This window comes from Triticum dicoccoides, chromosome 5B (genome assembly GCF_002162155.2).
Source record: "Triticum dicoccoides isolate Atlit2015 ecotype Zavitan chromosome 5B, WEW_v2.0, whole genome shotgun sequence".
In the NCBI taxonomy this organism is placed as follows: Eukaryota; Viridiplantae; Streptophyta; class Magnoliopsida; order Poales; family Poaceae; genus Triticum; species Triticum dicoccoides.
This window is the reverse complement of record NC_041389.1, coordinates 559,245,679-559,254,423: the sequence shown is the minus strand read 5'-3', so window position 1 is coordinate 559,254,423 and position 8,745 is coordinate 559,245,679.

Below are 8,745 nucleotides of genomic sequence, written 5' to 3'. Positions count from 1 at the left end.
CCTTCGCCTATCCCCAGCGCGCCGCCGCTACTTCCTCCACCTTCGCTCCTTGCCGCCCCCCCTTGAGCGACACCGCTGCTTTACTCCGACGAATAGCGCTTGGTGGCCGTTTGCAGCTCGCCGCCAACAAGGTGTTTGACAAAACGCTTCCAAGGTATATATTGCTAACTTTATATTTGTAGATGAATTTGATGCATGTTGTTTGTAGTTTTAAATTCAACTTTGCAGATGAGTTCGTCCCATGATTCTTCCAATGAAGAATTTGATCTTCAAGAGGAGGAGAATGTTGCAATGATCCTAGCTATGCACGTCAATAAAAAGCCGAAGCACGGTGGTTCGGTTATCAATCGTCAGAAATTATGGAGGGGGAGGATCGATGCCCACAACAGATTGATGAGGTACTATTTTGTGGAAAATCTCATATACCCCGAGTCCTACTTTCGACGTCGTTTTAGGATGAGCATCAAGTTGTTTAAACACATTGCGAAGAAACTGGCGAGCCATGATCGGTTTCTTCAGCAAAGGAGAAATGTTGTCGGAGAACTCGTGCATAACACCTTTCAGAAGGTGACAGCCGCTTTGCGTATGTTGGCATACGGTATTCCGGTGAATCTAGTTGATGACCACTTGGCCATGGGTGAGAGTCAAGTCATCATGTGTGTCATGCGCTTCACAGTCAGAATTGTACAAGTGTTTGGTCCGGAATATTTGAGAGCTCACAATGCTGAAGACACTACAAGGCTTTTGGAGATGAACAAAGATCGCGGGTTCCCAGGAATGCTTGGCTCAATAGATTGCATGCATTGAAGTTGAAAGAATTGTCCTAAAGCATGGTATGGACAATTCCACGGCCAGAAAAAGGGGTCCACTATAATTCCTGAAGCGGTGACCGATCAGGAGACTTGAATTTGGCATGCTTCTTTCGGAATGCCTGGATCGTGCAACGACATCAATGGTCACCACTCATGAATAAGATTGCAAATAGTGAAACTCCACCGATGGAGTTTGTAGCAAATGGTCATACATACAATTATGGCTACTATCTTGCGGATGACATCTATCCAAGGTGGCAAACACTTGTGAAGCCATTGACAAAACCATAAGGTAAGAAAAATCTTGATTTCTACAATGATCAGCTGCGGCTAGGAAAGATGTAGGGAGAGTTTTGGGGATTTTGCAATCCCAATTTGCTACTTTGAGAGGACCCGCTAGATTTTGAGATCAAAAGATCCTTTGATACATCATGAACGCTTTTGTGATCACAGATAATATGATTATCCAGAATGAGCGTGGGTAAGATTTAGACTATTCACAGTATGAGTTGTTGGGACGTCCCGTGCAAGTGCGGAAGAGGGCTGCGAGGGTTGCCCGCTTTATTGCCCCCTATCATGCCATACGACGTGCCGAAACGCATGATGACCTTCAAAAGGATCTAGTCAAGGAGTGGTGGTCATGAAATGGACGACAAAACTAGTTTGATGTTATATGTCTATTGTACTGTTGACTATTTGTTGCATTGTTCATGAACTATTTGTTGTATTGGAAAATAAACTATTTTTTCAATGAAACTATTTATTGTTGATTTATTTTATGTGTGTATGATCTTGTTGGTTCTATGTTGAATGGGAAATGTTGTTTGTGCTGGACACGGGTGTTGTAAGTTAGCTTGCTGACGTTACCTGCGGCTTGCTGGCGTTACCTGCGGCACGCAATATATAGCGCTTCTGCTAAAGCAAAACACCTGCTGAGCGTGCTAAAACATTATTTCGACGCTTCAAAAGAAAAAATTAGTGCGCCGTGTGGTCGCGCGTCTGTGGGAGATGCTCTAGTCTAACCAATCCTACCCTAATCTAACCTCAGCTCAGCATGTATCGATCCGGTTGCCAGGTCGATTATCCCGTGGATGCCTTTAGTTTCACCCTTTTGCACTGTAATCGGACCTGTGATGGTAAGAGTTTTTGATTTCACTGGATCTGCTTGTTCTGTATACTAGCATGTAGCTTGTGCATCACCAAACTTTCTGAGTAGGTACCGTAATAGTATAATATATGCACCTGAGATGGCCCTTGTGTTTGTGCATCTGCTATATAAGGAGATTCAGAGCAGCTGAGCCCTCGCATCAGCTTTAGACAGTGTGGTTCAAGCATCTCACATCTACTTAGGACAAGTTTAGTGATATTTCCCAACACTTCATTCACGCACCTCATAACATTTTGAATAAGAAAACAAGTCCCACTTGAAGCAGCAGCACCACATGCAAGTAGAAAACACCAACACAATGCTGAAGAAACTTCAATCGGCTATGAAAGTCTAATCGGACGGAATGCTGAGCTAAGAATGATGTCTGCTCAATGATCTCTAGATTCTCCCGCTTCTGGGGTACAGTATTGAGCATGTCTGAAACTAAAGACTGAGTTTCTATTGCAAATCATAAAGAAACCACTTAAAGCGGTTGTGGAATATCCAAGGTACTTCAGCTATTCTCTGGAGGGGAGGATAAAGCCACGGTTTTGGATAATAAAGAGTAGAAACATAGACTGCAGTCTGACAGACATGCTTGCAAAAAACAATGAACTTTTTGCTGAAGAGTACCTGGGAATAGAAACACGACACCTTCTCTACAATCAAGCAAAGGTGATTAATTTCTGGACTTAGGTAAAAAGAAGACCATGTTAGCGTGCCTGATTATTTAGCTTTCTGCTTCCATCTGGATCAGGGGAGGCTGTTTTACAGATGGGAAGCCACTTCTCCTTTGTTTAGCATTCAGAAGGTAATACTTTAGTTACTGCATTAAACTTGAAGATGGATTGATTGTGTCTTTCTTTACTCGTTGTTAGAATACCAGTTTGTCGTAACGGGGAGTACTTTTGCAATGGTGGTGATGAACGCCTCTATTATTTCACCATGCAAAGAAGTTTCCAGTAGTACTCACGGCTGACTTTTCATATCGGCAGAGCCCCAAAACGTGGACTGCATTTAGATACTGATTTCCAGTGTTCTCCTAGCATCATATTTGCAAATCACCCGCAACTTTTTGGACACTTTAAATGCGCCTTTTTTTCCACCAGTATTTTGGATGGCCTTTTAATTTATATAAATATACTTAATGTATTCTAATTTGTTTCGGCATATTATTCTTCAGGTCTTGTAATCCTGTTTGCAACTGAAAAAATAAGTGTGCACTCTAAATTTGCATGAATAGTTAAATACCAGCATGAGTTATTGGATAGTCTCGGCACCATTCTTTCTCTGGACAATTTCCGGACCATGCTGTACGTTATTGAGAAAATTATCGAGAAACTGAAGGCTAACCCTTGTCTGCCGAACTGTTAGCTCCAAGAGATGATCGTCATTCTTCCTTGATTGGAAGATCATATGTTGTTTCTGTACATATCTCAAGCTGCAAATCCATGTATCAGCAAGGGTGTCGCGTCGACCTTTTTCCTCAAACTGACTGTTGCTATGTTTGCACGACCCGCGCTGTGAAGCATCCTTCCTGAGAAGAAAATTCTCACATCTGGTGCTTGGTCGACCGACGGGAGCAATTGCTGCGGTGGGCCGGTGAATACCCTGGGTTGCGTTAGTATGCGCTTCTCGTTGAGGCATAAGAAGCCAGAAGAGGCAAAGGCTGTGAGGTTGATTTCGCCGCAGATGCCCTTTCTACTTGAAACTTTCAGCTTGTTGTATCACCAAACTTTCTGAGTACATAATATGCACCTGAGATGGCCATGTGTACAACTACCTTTTCTTTGTGTGTCCACAGTTGCCCTTATTCCCAACCTCCCTATTTCCAACCTCACTATATATATGCATCAGCTATGATCTTGAAAGACATTCACAAAAAATCCAAAGCTTCATTCATATGCCACCATTCCGTTTTCCAGTCAGCGCCTTGCAACGAAAAAGCGCTCCCCGGCCGCTCCCGCGGGCGACCAGGAGCGCACCCTAGCCGCCGCCCAGGCCACACCCCGCCGCCCTTCCTCTCCTCGCCGCCGCCAGCAGGCGTCACCGGGCGGGGCGGCGCTGAGGCCGGCCGTCATCGATCTGGCGCCCGGGCGCCCAGATCTGGCGGTGGAGGCGCTCCGGCAAGCTGCGGTGGCGGCGCTCCGGCGAGCTGCGGCTGTAGGGCGCGCTGGGTGCCTGGGGTCCCTTCCCTCGGCCGGGGGAGCTGCGGTGATGGCGGCGAGGCGCAGTTTTTTGGACGACGGTGCCGCGTCGGTGGAGGTTCTGGTGATGGTGAGCTGCAGCAGAGCAGCAGCTTGGGCTGGAGGTGGCTGGGGGTGCGCGGATCTGACATGGCGCTCTGCTGCGCCGTGTTGAGGGCTGGTGGTTGGCAACGATGCCCTCTGCACAACTTGCTATGTTCCTATGTCGTTCGCTTCCTGTGAGGCCCGTCGGTGGAGTAGATCCTCCAGGCGAAAGTCTTGCACCTTCTTCGGTGCCAGTGCTGGTGATGTTCTTGAGCATTGCATTCCTTCTTGAAGGCACATCGCGGAGCTACGTCCATCTACTGCCGCAATTGTCTGGTGTTTCCGGGTGAAAACCCAAGCTCCATTGGAGCGGGCGGCGGCAGCAACTATGTCGTTACCTTCTTGGAGGCACCGCCTTGGAAGCAATGACCTTTGTGGAGTGGCGGTCTCATGGCAGTGGTGCAGAGTTGCGTCGTCGTCAGGGTGATGGAGGCCGGGGCGGCGGCTCCGGACGGTGGATTTACGCCGAGGCGGCGGCCTCGGATAGCGATGCAACGGTGGCTCTATGGGGCAGAGTCGCAGTTGTGCATTGTTTTGGTGGCGACTTGGTGCTACGTGGGTAGCGAGGTCGTCGGCCTGGTCGATGCGACCCAGAGGGGGCGGTCTGACTTTACGTCGGGGCAGCGGCCCCGGATGTGGTGCGGCGTTCGTGGTCTGCGTGCAGTTGTCATGTGCAGCATGGGCTGCGGGTAGCTGTATTGTGCGGCGTTGCTGCTCGAGGGCGAGTGGAGGCATGTCGGGGCGGCGGCCCCGGATGTGGTGCGACGTTCGTGGTCTGCGTGCGGTTGTCCTGAGCAGTGTGGCCTGCGGGTTGCTGTATCGTGCGGCGTTGCTGCTTGAGGGTGAGCGGTGGCATGTCGGGGCGGCGGCCTCGGAAGGCGGTGTCGGTTGAGTGCGCAGGGCGCAACGGAGCAGTGGATGTCGAGGCGGCGGCCTCCGGAGAGTTGCAGCTTCGAGGGCATGGACCTCGTGTCGTGTGGGCGACGTGGTTGTTATCGATGTTGTTCGTGGGTGGGCTTTGCCCTGTGTGTGTTAGTCTTTGGGGTGGGCTTGGCCCTTGTTGTTTCGGTTTTCGCCCGGTTTTCCGTAATTAACTGGGCAATTCTCTTCTACTTAATTAATAGATAAGGCAATCTTTGCTTCCATTTCGAAAAAAAAAGACATTCACAACAGCTGAGTATATGCACAGTTCAAGCAGCAACATTGAAGAAATGTTGCTCAGCTGGAGACATGCATCCCAATCAGCAACAGAACAAGATTTGTCTCAACAAGAAAATAACAAATCAGCATTGAAATAAACAGAAAATCTGTCTCCAACCAGAAAAATAATAATCATTAGCAGCAGTTTTTTATGAAACAAATACGAAAAGAATTCATTATTTCATTAAACAAGTACAACAAGAGTTCATTACATTATAAAAAAGTAGCAAAACATTAGGATGTTTTACTAGTAAAAGCACATATCACAACACTCAATTTTTTTTTCAAATTATTCGCTAATTTCAAAAAAGGCTCATGTTTCCAATAAATGTTCTCGATTTGTTTTGAAAAATAGCAATTTAAAAAGATGTTATATTTAAAAAAAATATCGCGTACCTTTAAATATATATATATATATATTCAAAATATTTGTGTACTTTAAAAATGTTCTTGAATTTTAGAAATTAACCACAAATTTTAAAAAGTGGTCTCCAATTTTGAAAATGTTCATGAATTTTTAAAATAAAAAATAAAAATGAATGAATAAAAATCCAAAGAATGGAAAAGAAAAACCTTTAAATTCATGAATTTTAAAAATATGTATGTAAACTGGTAGTACACTGGGTCCAGTTGTTGGTGGTTGAACCTCCTTGTGACCAGGCTGGACATTTGGACGCAATTAGGGCTTTGCTGCCGGACAAACCCCCAGGCCCAGACGGGTTCGCCACGCAACTCTATCAGCATTGCTGGCCTGTGATCAGGGATAGTTTCAGGGAGGCCTTTCAACAATTCTGCATAGGGTACAATAGGAGCTTTCACTTGCTAAACAATGCCTTCATCACGCTACTTAAGAAGGAGGATGTGGTGGAAATCAAAGATTTTAGGAAGGTTAGCCTGATACATAGTTTTGCAAAAATCATGGTCAAATCGTTGGCCAACAAGTTGGCTCCAAGATTGGAGGAGATGATCTCGTGCAACCAGAGCGCTTTCATAGGAGGACGGTGCATCCAGGATAAGTTTGCGCTTGTTCAACTTGTTGTCGAAACGTGCACCGCAAAAGAGTACCAGTTATTTTCCTAAATATAGATGTGGCAAAAGCCTTTGATACAACGGCTTGGCAATTCCTGCTACAGGTCCTTGATCGGAGGGGTTTCGGACCACGATGGCGCTCCTGGATAACTTCGCACCTTTCTTCGTCTTCTACACAAGTGTTGATCAACAGTTTCCCTGGAAACAAGATATGGCATGCTAGAGGGCTATGGGAAAGTATCTCAACCTTGTTCTAGACTGACAAATGGCTCGAGATTCTTTCTCCTAGGGACCTAACACTAGACATATATGATGTGATTCCCTGACAAGGTGACAGATGTCAGTCCATGAAGGGCTGCAACAGGGAGCTTGGATCAAGGACATTAAAGGAGCTTTCTCGGCCAATTCTGCCGCCTATGGATATCCACTGAGAGCCAGAGAGCAAGCATGTCAGAGATCATGCATGAATTTTGCGGCAACAACTTTGGACATCGGCGGCTCCCTTGCAGCTCAAATTCTTTGGTTGGCCGGCTCTCCTCAACAGATGGTAGTCGTCAGTCTTTCTTCAAGCAAGAGGGCTGCAACACTAGCCGGCGTGTATCGTCTGCTCTTAAGATCCGGAGTCGATGAACCACATCCTAATGCAATGTCCCTTTGTTAGGCTCGTGTGGTTCTGGGTGACTCGGGCCCTTGATCTCGGCATTGATTCAATACTCAAACATAGTGCCATGGTGGGAACAGGTTCATGGGACAACGACGGTGACACGGAGGAAGGAGCTCAATGCCCTCATCAACCTTGTAATGTTCTACATAAGGAAGGAGCGCAACGGCCGCACATTCGAGAATACTCATGCAACGGAGGAGGTTGTGGCAAACAATTTTTTGTCCGAATGGCGTCAATGGTGGCTAGCCTGGAGCATATGGAGATGTAGCACCAAGCTGGTGGGAGAGAGCAAAACATAAACCCTTAGGAGTGTAGGTAGATGCATGTAAGCTTTCTGCAAACTTTTTTTTTACTTCATTCCAATCTTAATGAATCAACACGCAAAGTTCTTCTGTGTTCCGAAAAGGAAAATGTTCATGTTTTCAAGAAATGTTCTTCAATTTAAAAATGATAATATTTTGAAAAAATATGTTCGAGATTTTTTTAATGGTCTTTAAAGCAATGCTTCAGATTTTTAAAAAATATCGACAAATTTTATAAAATCTTCTCTAATTTTAAAAATGTTCATGATTTTTTATAGTGAAAAATAAAAATGATTAATAAAAAACCTAAGAATGGGAAAGAAAAAACATAAAAAATCATATTTAAAAAAACTATGTAAAGTGCGAGTGCATTGGGTCTAGCCTTGGTGGTTGAAACCCCTTGTGACCAGGCTGGTTATCGCTCTCCTGCGTTGTTCCTTCCAGTGACGCTAAATTTGCGAGCCACCACCTTACGCCAACATCTGCAGGTGCCGAAGAAGGCGCCCTCCCCACATTATAAATAAAGCCACAACCATTACAAATGAGGATACAAATGCACACCAGCCGTGGTGGGGATATCAGCTATACAAGAGAAGCACAAAAGAGCTAAAAACAGGGAACAAAAAATAGGAACTAAGCTAAGCCAAGCTAAGCACTAAACTAAGGAGGATAGCTGGTTCCAGGAAATAAGCACAAGACTTTTCAGAACGCCTCTGCTACTTCTTGAGCTTGTGTTGTTTTTTCTCTTAAAGAGGAAAGAGTGATGCAGCAAAGTAGAGATAAGTATTTCTCTCAGTTAAGAACCAAGGTATCAATCCAGTAGAAGGTACAATCAAGTCCCCAATAGATGCATTTGCACAAACTAACAAACAATTGCACACAACGCGAAAAAGGAGTTGTCAATCACTTCACGGTCACTTGCAAGGGTGAGATCTAATAGAGATAGATATAAAATATAAATAAAAGGCAAAATAAAGTAAAGGTAAATAAATTGCAGTAAGGTATTTTTGGGTTTTTGGTTTTATAGATTTGAAAATAATATGATGGAAAATAGACCCGGAGCCATAGATTTCACTAGAGGCTTCTCTCTTGAAAGAAAATATATGGTGGGTGAACAAATCTATTGAGCAATTATAGAAAAGAGCATAGTTATGAAGATATCTAACGCAATGATCATGCATATAGGCATCACGTCCGTGACAAGTAGACCGAAACGATTCTACTACTATTACTCCACACATCGACTGACTCCTGTCTGCATCTAGAGTTTTAAGTTCATAAGAACAGAGTAACGCCTTAA